This window comes from Pan troglodytes, chromosome 2 (assembly GCF_028858775.2).
Source record: "Pan troglodytes isolate AG18354 chromosome 2, NHGRI_mPanTro3-v2.0_pri, whole genome shotgun sequence".
Taxonomy (NCBI): domain Eukaryota; kingdom Metazoa; phylum Chordata; class Mammalia; order Primates; family Hominidae; genus Pan; species Pan troglodytes.
In genome coordinates this window covers 115,637,470-115,654,174 of record NC_086015.1, presented here as the reverse complement: position 1 = coordinate 115,654,174, position 16,705 = coordinate 115,637,470, and the positions used below count along the sequence as shown (strand labels likewise).

General features: G+C 38.6%; 1 long non-coding RNA gene across 1 annotated transcript; it reads right to left on the bottom strand.

The window, feature by feature from the left end:
* Positions 1-8,365: 8,365 nt before the first annotated feature.
* LOC104005679 (uncharacterized) lies at positions 8,366-14,478 on the bottom strand. The gene is made up of 3 exons (XR_008547060.2): positions 14,397-14,478; positions 14,131-14,304; positions 8,366-9,951 (listed from the first exon to the last, which is right to left on the bottom strand). It is a non-coding gene; the product is annotated as an uncharacterized LOC104005679 (long non-coding RNA).
* Positions 14,479-16,705: the final 2,227 nt, after the last annotated feature.

Genomic DNA, 16,705 nt, shown 5'->3' with positions numbered 1-16,705 from the left:
GTGTTTGACACATTGGAGATTCTGAGTTTTTTGGTCAGAATCAAGATTTTTTTATTTTGAGGTATTTATAGCTTTTATTTTATTTTATTTTTTATTTTTTTGAGATGGAGTTTTGCTCTTGTTGCCCAGGATAGAGTGCAATGGTGTGATCTCAGTTCACTGCAACCTCCACCTCCCAGGTTCAAGCAATTCTCCTGCCTCAGCCTCCTGAGTAGCTGAGCTATTTATAGCTTTTTAACAACTGAGTAAATTATACTCTTGTGATCAATATTTGAATCATATTTCTTTCACTCTACCTGATTTCTCCAGAATGTGGAAACCATTTGAGAGTATTCTTAATTTATGGCAATATAGTTGTTTGCATGATTTCAATAAAAATATGTTTTCTTTTGTAACAGGACACAATTGGAGACATTGGTTATGTTTCCAAGGCTTTGACTGAACTGGCATATTTTCAGATATAAACAGATGACTTTGAGGAATTAAAATTGACTTTATAAGGTGATAAAAGACTCTTGAAAGGACTAGTCTCATACCTTGTCTATGCAATTTTTTTTACATCTCTTGACTTGTGGTAAGAAAAGAATGTCATGTTCTGACAGGCCCAGGAACCTCAAGTTATTTTGGGACTTTGAGAAGAATAGACTTCACCCAATTCATGGAGGTATATGCAGGCACAGATAAATCCTCTTCTAGGCTCTAGAGGCCTCTTAAAAGTAAAATCTGTCATTCTTTATAAGAAAGCTCCAGTAAAGCCAATTCAAAATGAGCCTATCGACCAATAATTATTCTTGCTGTACTTTATGCAAATAATCAGGCCATACAACCACTATAATAACAGTCTTATATTACAACTTATTTTGCAACTAAATGTTTTTACTATGATTTGTCTTTGGTAAAAATAGGAAAATATAAAAAATTACATTTCAAAATAAACTGTAGTACAACTGTTATTAGATTCTAGCCTTGTCTATTGTTTTTCAGTTTTTATTATTTATCTATAATTTATCTGGACTAGATCTTGAATTCTGTCCTGACTACAAGTCTCCAAACTAATGTTTTAAAATTATTTTTCTCCCATTTTTCTAACTTGGAATCACTAGAAATTAAAACCATGCTTTTCTTAAAACCCTGCAAACTGGGCCGGGCGCAGTGGCTCACGCTTGTAATCCCAGCACTTTGGGAGGCCGAGGCGGGTGGATCACGAGGTCAGGAGATCGAGACCACGGTGAAACCCCGTCTCTACTAAAAATACAAAAAAAATAGCCGGGCGTGGTGGCGGGCGCCTGTAGTCCCAGCTACTCGGAGAGGCTGAGGCAGGAGAATGGCGTGAACCCGGGAGGCGGAGCTTGCAGTGAGCCGAGACTGTGCCACTGCACTCCAGCCTGGGTGACAGAGCGAGACTCCGTCTCAAAAAAAAAAAAAAAAAAAAAAAAACCCTGCAAACTGAAGCTAGACAACTTGAACTTTGGAAGAAATAACAGCAATTTCATGCCTGACTACTGATGTACAGACTTCTTGTAATATAGCCTGAATCTGTTTTCCAAGATTGCTTTCCCTTTGTTGCTGTAATCTGGTCTTGGTAGCCCCCTTTTTCTCTTTTTTCCCTTTCATTCTTTCTTCCTTCCCCTTTTTCGCTCCTTGGGACAGAAAACTTGACAACCTCCTAGAAATGAGCCTTCCTAGTAACGTGGAACCTAACCTCATAGGAATAAGCTATCTAGCAACAAGGGATCACAACAAACCCATAACCAGAGACTAATATTCTTCTACAATGCTTTCTCCAAAAGATTTTGAACAATTGGGGAAAATGTGGAAGAAAATAAAATCTCAGGATCCTGAACTCACTATGCTAAAGGGAAAGTTGAGTTTGGGAACTAAGTGATACAAGAGACTACCTTCCTTTTTTTTCCCAAATAGATTACTGTAATTTCACATGCTTATGTTATGTAGAATGTAGATTTACTGAGCATGAAATGAATGCATAATTGACTTTGTCCCATTCCCTCCTCTTCACATGTAAAACAGACTCACTGAGTGCTAATTACTACCCTCCTTCCTGTTTTTTTCTTCCCCTTCTGCTTCCTCCTTCCTCTTTAAACATGGACATTCCCAAAATCCTCTCTGAAAAAAAGCACAGGGCACAGATCCTACTGTGACTTGTGTTTGTTTTTCCTGGGCACATCCTCAACCGTGGCAAAATAAATCTCAAAATCAATCAAGATCTGCCTTAATTACTTTTTTTACTTACACAGTATAAGCTTAATCATAAAGCTTAATAAAAATATTTCAAGAAAAAAGAATTGCAGACCAGTATCTTTCCTGGGCTTTGATCCTAAAATAAATATTGGATAATCAAATTAACCAATACATTATAAAAGGATACACAGTAATTATCACTAAGGTTTCCTTCTCTCCAGTAATGCAAGGATGATTTAATATTCACAAATCAATCAATTTAAATCACCATGGACATGGTTAGGCTTTGTGTCCCCACCCAAATCTCATCTTGAATTGTAATCCCCAGGTGTTGAGGGAGAGAACTGGTGGGAAGTGATTGGATCATTAGGGCAGTTCCTCCCATGCTGTTCTCATGATAGTGAGTGAGTTCTCACAAGATCTGATGGTTGTATAAGTGTTTGATAGCTTCTCTCTTGCTCACTCACTTCTCTCTCCTGCCACCATCTGAAGAAGGTCCTCCTTTCCTCTTTGCCTCTCACCATGATCGTAAGTTTCCTGAAGCCTCCCCAGCCATGTGGAACCGTGAGTCAATTAAACCTCTTTCCTTTATAAATTACCTAGGCTCTGGTATTTCTTTATAGCAGTGTGAGAATGGACTAACACAGCCATATTAACAGAAAAAGTGAGAAAAATAATGTGATTAATAGATTCAGAAAAAAGCATTTAATATGTTTCTATACCTATTTATGAATGAATAATAGCTAGCTAGGAATATAAGAGAATTTCCTTTATATAATGAAAGATAACTACAACAAACCTTCAGCTAACATTACACTTAATGGTGAAACTGTTAATGCTTTTCCTTTGAGCTCAGTAACAAGACAAAAATTCCCACCACTCTCAGTCCTTCTCTCCAATGGTTGACTGGAGATCCTAGCTTGGACAATAAGCCATGAGAAAGAAATAAAATGAATAAAGATGGGAATGCATTAAATCAGTCTTTATTTCCAGGTGACATGATTTTGTAGTTAAAGAATTAGAAAAATTTACAGAGAAATTATTACAATTAACAAGTCAATTCAGCAAGAACCTGGATTCAAGGTCAATATTCCAAAATAGATAAGATGTCCAGTTTCAGTTTTAACATACAAAGAGCTTGGAATTCATCGTCTCATCCTAACACAAGAAAAAAGCTGAACAAACTGAAAATCAATGGTCTTTATTAGACTCTTCAGAGAATTAAAGGCACAGGGAAAACTACAACCCTGAAATCAGCAGAGACATGAATAGAAAGGCACTGAGATCAGCTTACTCGGAATGAAAGTCACTGGTGTTATAAAATGGTAGGGACATATCAATGATAATTTTGATTGACTGCCAGAGGCTTCATGTGAATCGGCTTGAGAGTGATAAACTCTTCAGAGCTGCAGTCTTAGAGAGACCCCACAATTCCATAGGTTTCACCTCCAGGAACCTTATCAGCTTTTCATAGTAAAGAGCCAAGAAAAATCACTTCATATGTTTAAAAACAGAAGAGGAAATGTAACCATTTTTAAATAAGCCCAGTGCATTTTTCATTAAAAAAAAAAACAAAAAAAACCTACTTTCTAGGAAAAAAAGAAAAAAAAAGATATATATAACCAGAACCTTATCTTATAGATGGAAGGAAAATGACCTAACTCCAGTCATTTCTTGCTTTCCTGTCTCATCTAAAGTGGTAAGCGAGAGAAAAATAAGTAAGAAAATGTATGAAGGTCATAAGTGTTGTGGGATTCAGGAGAATGAGAGAGAGACCTAGAGTTGAAACAGGAGAATCTTTTATTGAGTGCACTCAGGCCCAGCTGACTCAACGTCCAAAAGACTGGGCCCAGAATGAAGACAGCACTTGACTTTTATACACACTTCACAAAAGAAGGTGGGCTAGCTTGAAGTAAGCTTACAGTGGCATGAAAGCAGGGATACAGAGGCAGGACAAAGATGGTTAATCAAATTGTAACAGGTTCATAACTCAGGATTACACATAACCATTGCTATGCAACCCAGATGTCCATTATCTGGGTTTGCCTAGGCACAGGCGTATCCTATAACCTTCACTATGGCGCCCAGGTGACTGTAACTGAGATCTGCTCAGACGCTCATGACCTTCACTCTACTGCTTAGATAAAACAGATTACTTGAAGTCACTAGTTACAGAGAACAGGAATCTGTGAACTCATTCCATAAAACAAAGGAAAATTTTTTTTTCTTCTCCTTATGTTGAGAGAGTGCTGGGAGAGTCTCCAGAGCACATTAGATAATATTATCAAGACTCTTCCTGGGCCTGGGCTGTGCCTGTTGCTGCCCCTGGGACAAATCAGCCTAATACAGAAAAACTTTTTTCTCTTTCTTTTTAATTTTATTTTTCTTTAATTTCCCACCTCAATAGCCTATAGCCAAGGTACACAGGTCCACTAAAAGAGTGAGAATTAATCATAAGATTTTAGAATGCTTTCCCTCCACAATTCCTTACCACCATCAATAGGGCTCTAGTATAATAGCATTGGATTATAGCTGAAATAGTTGCAAGTCTCAGACTCTAATTAATAAGCAGTTCTTAGGGATATTCAAAGAAAATGGGGAAGAAAAAAACAAGGAAACTATAGATATGTGAAGCCCTTGACACCTGCTGCTATAGTAAACAATAATGCAACCCAACTTTTAGCCACATTTGCATAAAACCCACACTAAAAGCCTATTTACCTCAATTTCTATTACCTCATGTATCATGTCTGGCCTTTGACAAAAAATTGCAAGTCATGTTAAAAGACAAGAATGGTTCAGGAGCAGTGATTCACACCTGTAATCCCAGCACTTTGGGAGGCCGAGGCAGGCAGATCACAAGGTCAGGAGTTCAGGACCAGTCTGTCTAACATGGTGAAACTCCATCTCTACTAAAAATACAAAAAAAATTAGCCAGGTGTGGTGGTGCACACCTGTAATCCCAGCTACTCAGGAGGCTGCGGCAGGAGAATTACTTGAACCTGGGAGGCAGAGGTTGCAGAGAGCCGAGATTGCACCATTGCACTCCAGCCTGGGCAACAGAGTGAGACTCCGTCTCAAAAAAAAAAAAAAAAAAAAAGACAAGAACAAAGGCAGTCTGAAGAGACAAAGCAAACATTAAACTATATTCAGATAAAACACAAACTTTAGAATTATCCAGCAGGACATTTAACATAACTATGATTAATATATTAAGGACTTGGGCAGAAAAAATAGACAATGGGCAAGGATAATATAAGCAGAGAGATGGAAACTTTAAGAAGCAATAAAAAGAAAATGCAAGAGATAGTAATAATGATAATCACAACAGAGTAACAAATTGAAGAAAGTCTTTGTTGGGCTCATCAATAAATTGCACATGGCCAAGGGAAGAATTAGTGGCTTCTAGATATTTCTAGATATCTTCTAGATATTTCAATAGAAATTTCCCGAAGTAAAATATAAAGGGGGAAAAATAAAATATCCAAAAATGGTGAGAAAATTATTTTCAAATAATTTTTATGCACGATTGGAATACCAGAAGGAGGAGAGAGAATTAAGGAGAAGAAATATTTGAATAATGGCTGAGAACTTTCCAAAATTAATGGCAAACATGAAATCACAGACTCTGAAATCTGAGATAACATCAAGCAGAATAAACACCAAAAAAAAAAATCTACATTGTGTTCAAACTTCAGAAAAACAGACAGAGAAAATCTTGAAATAAGAAAGAGGAAATAAATCTTACCTATAGAGGAAGAAAGAATAAGAGTTGCAATGAATTTCTCATCAAACCAATTCAAGCATGGGGAGAGTGGAGTAAAATATTTAAAGTGTTTAAAGAAAAAAAAATCCACCAACCTAAAATTCTCATTTAAAAGTGAAGGATAAAGACTTTCTCAGACAAATAATTCATTGACAGCAGACCTACAGACTTGCTATGCAAAAATGTGTGTGTGTGTGTGTAAAAGAAGCTGTTTTGATAGAGCAAAAATAATATAGATAGAAAACTTCAATCTACATAAAAAAGTAAAAGCATCAGAAAAGAATAAATAAAGGTAAAACAAGATATTTTATTTTTTACATACTTGATCTAATTGTTCAAAGTAATAACAGTGACAAAACACTGTGTAATTATAGCATATGGATAAATAAAATAAATGGCAAAAATATTATAAAAGATAGGAGGGAGAAACTGGGAATACTCTGTTATAAAGTACCCACAATGCTCATGAAATTGTATAGTGTTATTTTAAAGTAGATTACAATTAGTTGTAAATGTATCTTGCAAGCTCTAGGAAAGCCACTAAAATGTTTTTAAAAAGAAGTCTAATGGGTGTGCAAAGAGAGGAGAGAAAATTGAATCATATAAAATACTTAATTAAAACTAGAGAAGCTAGGGAAAGTATGAAAAAGAAGCAAATTGCAAGGGTAAACAACAAAACAGTTATAAACATAGCAGATATTAATCCAACTATATCAATGATCACCTTCTAATGAATGGTCTAAGTATACCAATTAAAAGTAATTGCCAGACTACATTCTTTAGTTATTTTCTTTCTGTTTTTTTTTTTTGAGACAGAGTCTCACTCTGTCGCCCAGGCTGGAGTGCAGTGGCGCAATCTCAGCTCCCTGCAACCTCCAACTCCTGGATTCAAGCGATTCTCCTGCCTCAGCCTCCTGAGTAGCTGGGACTACAGGCACGTGCCACCACACCCAGCTAATTTTTGTATTTTTAGTAGAGACGGGGTTTCACCATGTTGGCCAGGCTGGTCTTGAACTCCTGACCTCAGGTGACCTGCCCATCCTGGCTTCTCAAAGTGCTAGGATTATAGGTGTGAGCCACCACACCCAGCCCAGACTACATTTTTTCAAAAAAATCTTATGCTGTCTACAAGACATTCACTACATGCAGTCAGCCCTCTATATCCATGAGTTCTACATCTCTGGATTCAGCTAGCAGTAGATAAAAAATATTTGGGAACAAAATGGTTAGTTGTGTCTGTACTGAACAGGCACAGACTTTTTTTTCTTGTCATTATTCCCTAACAATACAGTATCACAACATTACATAGCATTTACATTGTATTAGGTATTATAAGTAATCTAGAAATGATTTACAGATTCTCTCAGAACCATCCATGGAAAATTATGGCAAAGCCACTGAAGTCACAGATGAATCAATGGAACAAGACTGACTATTTAGAAACATTGTGATGCAGTATTTTAAATACAGCTCTGGTTTTAACACTGTATACAACTTTTATATAATTAAATGGACCTTTAGTTTTACAGGAGAAGCAGGTTGTAAAATAAAGTATTTTATAGATGATTTCTAAAAAGTCATACATGTAAGAACTGTGAGTATCAGCTCCTCTGGGTTCTGGTTACTGCTGACTTTTTGTTGGTCTGAGCAAATCAGTAATTTGTGTATAGATTTTCTAAAATTTAGAACTAGTTTTTATATTGGAAGGTAATAATTATAATTTTGAAAGATTTTTGAGATTATCACTTTTAGTTTATACACATACAATAAAACTTTTTGTCTTGTCTCTTTCTGATAGCTCTAGGAGTTTCATATTTTGGTCATAGTTTCAACATTTTAACATGTGAATTATAGGGTTTCATGCTGGCTTCCAGATTTTATTATTTGACTACAAACAATGAAGTTTGAGATATGTATAATATATATAATATATTATATTATTATAATTATATAGAAATATGTAATTAATATATTATTATATTAAATTAAATATATAATATTATATAACATATATATATATAATTTGAAGGAGGGAAATGTTATCCTTCTCTGTTTCTATAAGAGATAAATACGGTGGATATTTTTCTATTCGTAATGATTGAGTTCACCTCTTTCAGAAGACATTTTCTTTCTCTTCTGAGTAATTCAAAAAAAATCTGGCCCTTGTGAAACCCTGGAAATCTTAAGTCTGTTGAAATACAAGGTTAAACACATTCCAAGAGATCTGTTCAAACTAAAATTATTTTTTATACCTTGAGGTGCTTGATAAAAAGACTACATTATTTATGAGAAAATGTGGTTTATCTTGGAAATTGTGTTCAAACATTAGCTTACAATTTTTTAAAATAAATACTTATGAAGCTAACACTGTTGCAGGATTCAGGAGGATGAGAAAGACCTGGGGTTGAAACAGGAGAATCTTTATTGAGTGCACTCAGGCCCAGCTGACTCATGTCCAAAAGACTGGGCCCAGAACAAAGACAGCACCTGACTTTATACACACTTCACAAAACGGGGTGGATTAGCTTGAAGCAAGCTTACAGTGGCATGAAAGCAGGGATCCAGAGGCAGGACAAGGACAGGATTGCATACGACCGTTGCCAAGCAACCCAGATGTTCTTTATTTAGGTTTGCCTGTGCACGGGCTTATCCTATAAGCTTCACTGTGGTGCCCAGGCACCTCTAGTTCAGGCCTACTCAGGTTTTTCATGACCTTTGTTGTACTTCTTAAATAAAACAGAATACTTGAAGTCACTAGTTAAGAGAACAAGAATCTATATACTCATTCAATAAAACAAAGGAAAATTTGTTTTTCTTCTCCCTGTGTTGAGGGAGTGCTGGGAGAGTCTCCAGAGCACATTAGATAATCTTATCAAGACTTTTCCTGAGTCTGGGCTGTGCCTGTTGCTGCATCTGGGACAAGTTAGCCTAAAACAGGAAAACTTATTTCTCTTTCTTTTAATTTTATTATTTATTTTAATTTCCTGCTTCATTCCCCCCTTTGAGGCTTTTTATAAAAGAGTTTACTAGAAGGCCTCAATATTACTTAATTTTCCATGAAGAGACAAGTTTTCTTCTTTGAGCAAAGGTTGATATTTACACAAAGCCATTAGCTGAGTGGTAGTTTGTCTAGCTATGTTTTTAGCCAACTGTGCAAACAGATACTATAGTACTCTGTGGAACTGTGGATTATGGGAAAGAGTGAGCCTAAGGATGTTATCAGGCAAACATTAAAATATAAAGATCTGACTTATTCGTGGGAGAGACACTTTGGTCTGGTTTAAGAGACTTCCTTTCCTTGACCCAGTTCAAATCTTAAACCAGGTCCTAGATAAAAGCTTAGGGTTCTAGCATACATAAGACTGGCTATTCCTTGGGTCACAGAATGAATAGGTGGTTTGGTTGTACATACAAGTCTCCAGAGGGGTTTCTGTGTATTCATAGTATGTATGGTACAATAAAGTCTTAACTACTGTGTTTCTTATTTATGTAGTGTGCACGCACTGATGGCAACTATCTATGTGCTTTTCTTTTTGTATAGACTTAGGTGCAAATGAAGCCAAGGCAAAAAGTAATATTCTTATACTAAACATGGACAGAAAGAGTTCTCCCTTGGACAGACAGATTGGCAATAATGATAGCATAGTAATAAAACAACTAGTAATACTAAGATAGTAATTAAACGTAAAATTTGTATTCACATCTACTCATTTGATGATGACTCCTCAAGCTTTGGCCATGCGTAGACTAGTCAGTTTCCAGTTGTGTGACTAGAGCAGGGCTTACAGTTTTCCTCAAGCTTCTGCCGTGCATACACTGGCCAGCCTCCGGAGTGGCCACAGCAGGGCTGCTGTTACTTCTACTAGTTACATGGTCTTGCCGCAGGATTGGCCGGGTTGGACGGTCTGGGTCTTATTGACTGATCCACTGATCCTGGGCTGCTGGTTTTAGCCGACTGTGGTGAATCCAAGGCATGATTCCTGAAACTTTAACATAAGTGGGAGTAGACAAGATTATAGAATGGGGCCTATCCTATATGAGTCCTAGAGTGGTTGGATTTTATTTTTTAACTTAAGTTCCTAGTTTTAAAAGGGTGTATTGGGGGTCTGTCAGACTTATAGGCATTTTTTTTATACCTAGCCATGAACTTTTTGCATGGTCATACCTAAAGACTGCATTTGCCTTTTTAAAGTTAGTTTTCCTAGTTTACAGAAATCACTTTTAATCTGACTTATGATGGGGGGTGGCCGGCTGAACAAAATCTCACAGGGCAAATACCTAGTTTGTTTGGTAGGGGTGCACCTGACTCGGAGGAGGACCATGGGCAAGACCTGATCTTAACTTAGATGAGTTTCTTGGCAAAATTTCTTCAGCAGCTGTTTGAGTATCCAGTTCATGCACTCCACTTTACCTGAGCTCTGCAGCCTGTAGGCTGTATATAATTTCCACTTTGTTTTTAATAATCGAGTTAAGTTCTGAACTATTTCAGCCACAAATGTTGGTCCATTGTCTGATTCTAGAGTTAGAGGCAGTCTAAATCTGGGAATAATGTTTCTTAACAACATGTTGGTCACCTCTAGTGCCTTCTCTGTCTGGGTGGGGAAGGTCTTGACCTATCCTGAAAAGGTGCAAATGAACACCAGCATGTACTGATAGCCCCCCTCTCAGGGCAATTCGGTGAAGTCCATGAGCAGTTTTTCACAGGGTATGGCTCCTGTTTTCTGAACTCCCAGGGGCTGAGTAGGCCCTTGTCGTGGATTGTTCTGAACACAAGTTAAACACTGTTTGTTTATAAATGGCTTAAGTAATAGCAATGAGCCATGGCACACAGAAAATGATGCCCTAATAATGTCTTCACTGCTGGTTTTTTTTGTTTTTTTTTTTTTTTCCAATGTGAGTTCCTTGGTGGAACTGTTTTACAAATCTGGGGGCCACCATTTCAGGTATGGCTAGCCTCACATTGGAGATTTTTTACCATTCTCCTTCAATGTAGTTTCTATTTTCCTGGGCAAACCAAGCCCTTTCATTTGGAGTGTAGCTTGGGATCTCTGGGAAGGGAATCTCCAGGAGGAGAGGTATAGCTAAGGCTTCTTCTTTACAAGGTGGAGTTGTCACTGCAGCCTGCTTTGCCTCTTTGTCTGCCTTTCTGTTTTCTTTAGCCTTCAGTGTTCTTGCTTTTTGGTGCCCTTTGCAATGCATTACTGCTACCTTTTTGGGGGCCTATACAGCATTTAAGAGCTGTAGAATTTCTTCCTTGTACTTTATTTCTTTACTTCCAGCAGCTAAAAGTCTTCTTTTTTCTTTGTAAATAGACTCATGAACATGCAAAGTGGCAGAAGCATATTTGGAATCTGCGTAAATATTTGCCTTCTGGTCTTTTGCTAGCCAGAGAGCTATTAGCTTTGCTTTCTAAGCAGAAGTTCCTGTAGGCAAAGACTGCACCTCTACTACTGAGTTCAAAGTTACCACTGCATATCTAGCTTGGCAGACTCCCTTTAGTATGAAACTGCTTCCATTAGTAAAATATTCAATGTCCGGGTCCCTGAGGGGCTGATCTGTCAAATCTCTCCGGCTTGAGAACACTTCATCTACCACGTCCATACAGCAATGAAGGGGGCCTCCTGGCACTGACTTGATGAGGAAGGAGCAAGATAGCTGGATTTAGGGTATTCACAGTCTCTAAAATCAGTTTATTAGCTTCCTGCGCCAGTAGGGCAGTGGCAGCTAGTGCTTTAAAACAAAGAGGTCACCAAAGTGCCACAGAATCTAATTGCTGGATAAGTATGTCACCGGGTGATGCCATGACCTTATGGCTTGAGTTAGAACCTTTATGGCGTCCCTTTCACTTGTGGGCATACAAGAAGAAAAGCTTAGTTAGTTAGATCTGGTAACCCTAAAGCTGGGGCCTGAGTCAAGGCTTTTTTTTTTTATTTCCTTAAAAGCCTTTTCCTGGTTGGCCTTCCAGAGAAGGGGCTCCTTCTTTCCTCCCCTTTGTGGCTTCGTATAATGGCTTATCCATGAGCAAGAAATTTGGGATCTACATGCGGCAGAACCTTGCTGCCCTTAGGAACTTTTTTATCTGATGCCTGGTGGTGGTTGGAGTAGGAAGTGCATAAACAGCCTGCTTTTGTTCACTACTAAGCCATCTTTCCTCTTGGCTTATGTAAAAGCTTAAATACTGGACACTTTTAGAGCAGATTTGAGTCTTTTTTCCTGACACTTTATATCCTGCCTTTTACAGCAGGTGCAGAAGGTCTTGGGTTCCTCCTGGGTGCAGTAGCCCTTGGCTGGTGATTTTCTTATACCATCGCCCTAACCATTTTCCTTATTCTTTTGACATTCATCTTTTCAGTGTCCTTTCCTTTTGCACCGTGCACATTAATCTCTCTTTAGCCTCGGCAGGCCTTCAAATTCTTGTCCAGAATAGCCTCTTCCACGACTACGTTCATGCCCGCGTCCAAGCCTCCTTGCAAAGTCAGCTTCTCTTCCTCTAAGGGCTGCTGCTAGCAAATTAGCCTTTCTTAATGATCAGCCTCCTTTTTTGCCTCCTGATCTCGGTTAATGTACACCTTGGTAGCCACTTTAATAAGCTGAGTGGCATTGACGCCTGCGGAGCTTCTAACTTCCGCAATTTTTGCCTGATATCTCCTTGGGCTTGCCTTACAAACGCCATATTCACCATGCGCTGATTTTCAGCAGCCTCGGGGTTAAATGGAGTGTACAACCAAAATGCGTCACAAAGTCTTTTATAAAACTGGCTGGTGCTTTTATCTGTACCCTGGAGCACCTCTGAGATTTTTTCTATATTGATTGCCTTTCTCTTCTACCATCTTTTAGCCTTTGCAGAAGTGCTTCTCGGCATCTTTGCAGGCACAGAAGCTGGACTGCATCATCTGGGTCCTAGTGGGGGTCCACTTGTCCTCTTAAGAGGTATAAGCATAACTTGGGCACGGACAGACCTGAGATAGCCTGCTTGACTTTTCAAACCTTTCACTTTAACTTCCTGGAGCTCTGATTTCTCCTTCTCGGGTGAGACTGGGAACATGTATTGGTTTGAACTTAACTTCTTAGGGGCAGTTAGGCTTGGTAAAGGGGGGGTAGATTGTCCCGTTATTCTTGCAAAACCAATTTTTTTGCCTTTCCTGAGACTTTTCTTTTGTCTCTATAGCTGCCAGGGCAGCTGATTTTTACCTTCACTTTTGGCTCGGCTGTGCTACAAGCCCCTGTGACTTTCCTTTTAACTCTGTAGCTGCCAGCGCAGCTGATTTCTCTTGGCGTGAGCTGCGAGCATTCTGCAATAAACTGCTAGGCAGGGCTGCATCTATTTAGCCATGAGTAAATATGAAGTCTTTGTCTGAATGTCCTGGCTGTCCTCCGACCCTAGTCACCACCTTAAAACACATGGCCAATTTATTTATCTATAGTGCCTTCGGCCAGGCAGCCACACTAAAAGAGGGCTATTCTAATTCACAGAGAGTTTTCAGCATCTGAGGGGTTAACTTGACTCCTTAATCTCCCGCAAAGCCTTTTTTAAAGTTCTTTAGCATGCATTCCAAGGGGGTGGGTTTCGAGGATTTTCCTCCCATTTCCTCCCAGTAACAATGCATCACATTCAGTCTTCCCTTTCTCCCTTCAAGGCTCAGCACACTCCCTCTTCCTTTCCTTTTAGGCTGATCAGACCCAGTTGGTCCTATATGTTGCTCGGAGCATACAGCCTCTACTAAGAGACCTGCAGCCCCTGCATGTCACTCCTCACATTGGTTTCTCCCGGAACCGTCTCTTTCACACACTTTCACAAACCTCCCCTGCCCCGGGACTCCTCATCAGATGAAACAAGTGTCTCTTGTGTCCCGGGTGGGTTCACATGCACCCACACACTCCCAGTTGGGGTGGCAAGCCACTCTTGCCACCCTGCCAGCAATCTCTACCTTGCTGCACTTGCTGCTCTATTGGCCCATTTCCTTCCCTTTTCCAGTTCCTGTCTCCAGATCCAGTGAACCACTTTCACTTTGTTAGTGGGGACAAGAGGTTCATCCAAATGGGCAAGACTCTCCTGCCGCCCCCAGCCGCTCTGGGTTGGATTAGTGGTCATTCCCCGGGAAGTGATCAAGCTCCCCTTCGTCCTTAGGGGACGGGCTTCCCTGCCTTGGGCCCCAAAACCTTACCACGGTTCAGATGTCTGCCCGCTGCTCTTGAGATTGTCCTGCAACCCTCCAGGTTCTGATGCACCATCTGGGGAGGGGCGCTGGGGAGTGGAAGAGCCGTTTCCTTCTCTGGGCTTAAGTTCTTCCAGTGGTGCCTGAAGTTACAGGTCTCCCACTGCTGGGGCCCCAGACCACCTACAGGCAAAGGAGACAGCCAACCTGTCCTCTCCACGGCCTCCTGGCTGACTCACCAGAAATGTTGTGGGATTCAGGAGGACGAGAGAGACCTTGGGTTGAAACAGGAGAATCTTTATTGAGTGCACTCAGGCCCAGCTGACTCATGTCCAAAAGACTGGGCCCAGAACAAAGACAGCACCTGACTTTCATCCACGCTTCACAAAACGGGGTGGGCTAGCTTGAAGCAAGCTTACAGTGGCATGAAAGGAGGGATCCAGAGGCAGGACAAAGACAGGATTGCATATGACCGTTGCCAAGCAACCCAGATGTTCCTTATCTAGGTTTGCCTGTGCAGGGGCTTATCCTATAACCTTCACTGTGGGGCCCAGGCAGCTGTAGTTCAGACCTACTCAGGCTTCTCATGACTTTTTTTGTACTTCTTAGATAAAACAGAATACTTAAAGTCACTAGTTACAGACAACAAGAATCTATAAACTCATTCCATAAAACAAAGGAAAATTTGTTTTTCTTCTCCCTGTGTTGAGGGGGTGCTGGGAGAGTCTCCAGAGCACATTAGATAATATTAGACTTTTCTATATTATGTGCTAATTAGTCTAATTAGTGCTAATTAGTCTAATTAGCACATTAGACTTTTCCTAGGTCTGGGCTGTGCCTGTTGCTGCCTCTTGGACAAGTTAGCCTAAAACAGGAAAACTTTTTTCTCTTTTTAATTTTATTTTTCTTTAATTTCTCACCTCAACACAAGATTATTTCAGAATAACCAGCAGTTTCCTTGACCTTTTGCTTGCTTTTCTGAATATTTTGAATATAACACATTACTTTCTATTTTATTCCAGAGTATGCAAATGTGAATGATGTGAAACATCACTGTACTGGAAGAATTGATATATTACTTTTAGTAATGTACCTGAGCTAAATGACTGAAGCCTTAGGGTACATAGAAGCCACAGTAATTTGTATGACATTTTGAAGTGAATTAAATATTTTCAGACATGCTTATTTGACAGCCAGTGTTATATTTTTTAGACCAACACAAAGCACAATGATTACTCCAAACTCAGTATTTTCAAATTCACATATTTAAAGTCAGGGAGGCTACAATTTCTTTGTCAAAATTATGGGCTGCCATATTTATGTCTATTTCTTCATCTGTATTATTTGATACTCAGAATTTTTAAACTTCTGTAATTTCTGATTTTGTAGACTGTAATGTGTTCATTGCGTTTATGAAGTAATATATAATTGTACAGTTTCTGTGAGTAAATGGAATGCTTGGGCTTTCAATACAGTATTCATATAAAGCAATAAATGTTAATGTTATAAAAAATGTTTAAAACAAAGTATATGATAGAATGTATGTGGGTCATATGCAAATACTACACCATTTTATATAAGTGACTTGAGCACTCATCTCTACAGTAGTGTAGAGTACTGGGGAGAAGGCAACCAATCTCCCATGGATACCAAGGAATGACTGTATATAAAGACACAGATAAATTTAAAGTAAAGGAGCCAAAAAAAATACCATGTTAACACTAATCAAAAGAGAGTTGCAGTAGCTATATTAACTTTAGACAAAGCAGATTTCAAAACAAGAAAAATTTTCAGGGATTGAAGAGGGCATCATGTAACAAACAATAAAGGGGTTAATTCTCTAAGAAGACAATAATTTTTAATATGTATGTGCCTAACAATAGATGTTAAAAATATGTGAGGCAAAAACTGATAGAACCACAAGGAAAAACAGACAAATCTATTGTAGCCAGAGACTTCAACATCCCTTAATAGATCAAGCTGCCAAGAGATCAGGAAGGATGTAATTGACCTGAAAACACTATCAATCAACTTAATATCATTAAGATCACTTTATCCAAAAACACCAGAATATTTATTCTTTTCAAATTCACACAGGACGTTAACCAACCTAGAACTCATTCTGGGAGTTAAAACAACACTTTAACATACAAAGTGTGTTCTCAGACCACAATGGGATTAAACTAGAAATAACAAAAAGATAAATGGAAAGTCCCCAAATATTTGGATATTAAACAATATATTTCTAAATAACATATGGGTTAAATAGGAAATCTCAAAAAACCCTAAAAATATTTTAACTAAATGAAAATAAAAATACTACTTATCAAAATTTGTAAGATGCAGTAAAAGCAGTGTTCAGAGGAAAAATATATAGCACTAAATACATATATTAGAAAAGATGAAAGATTTAAATCAATAAGCTTCTACCTTAAGATATGAGAAAAAGAAATTTAGGAATTCCAAGGAGTGCAGACTTTAACCTGAAAATCTAACTGTATTATAAGTGTATCTATGCAAACATAAGAATTGACAGTGCACACACTTGACAAGATGTGATGAAAATGGTACCTTACCTCTGTGG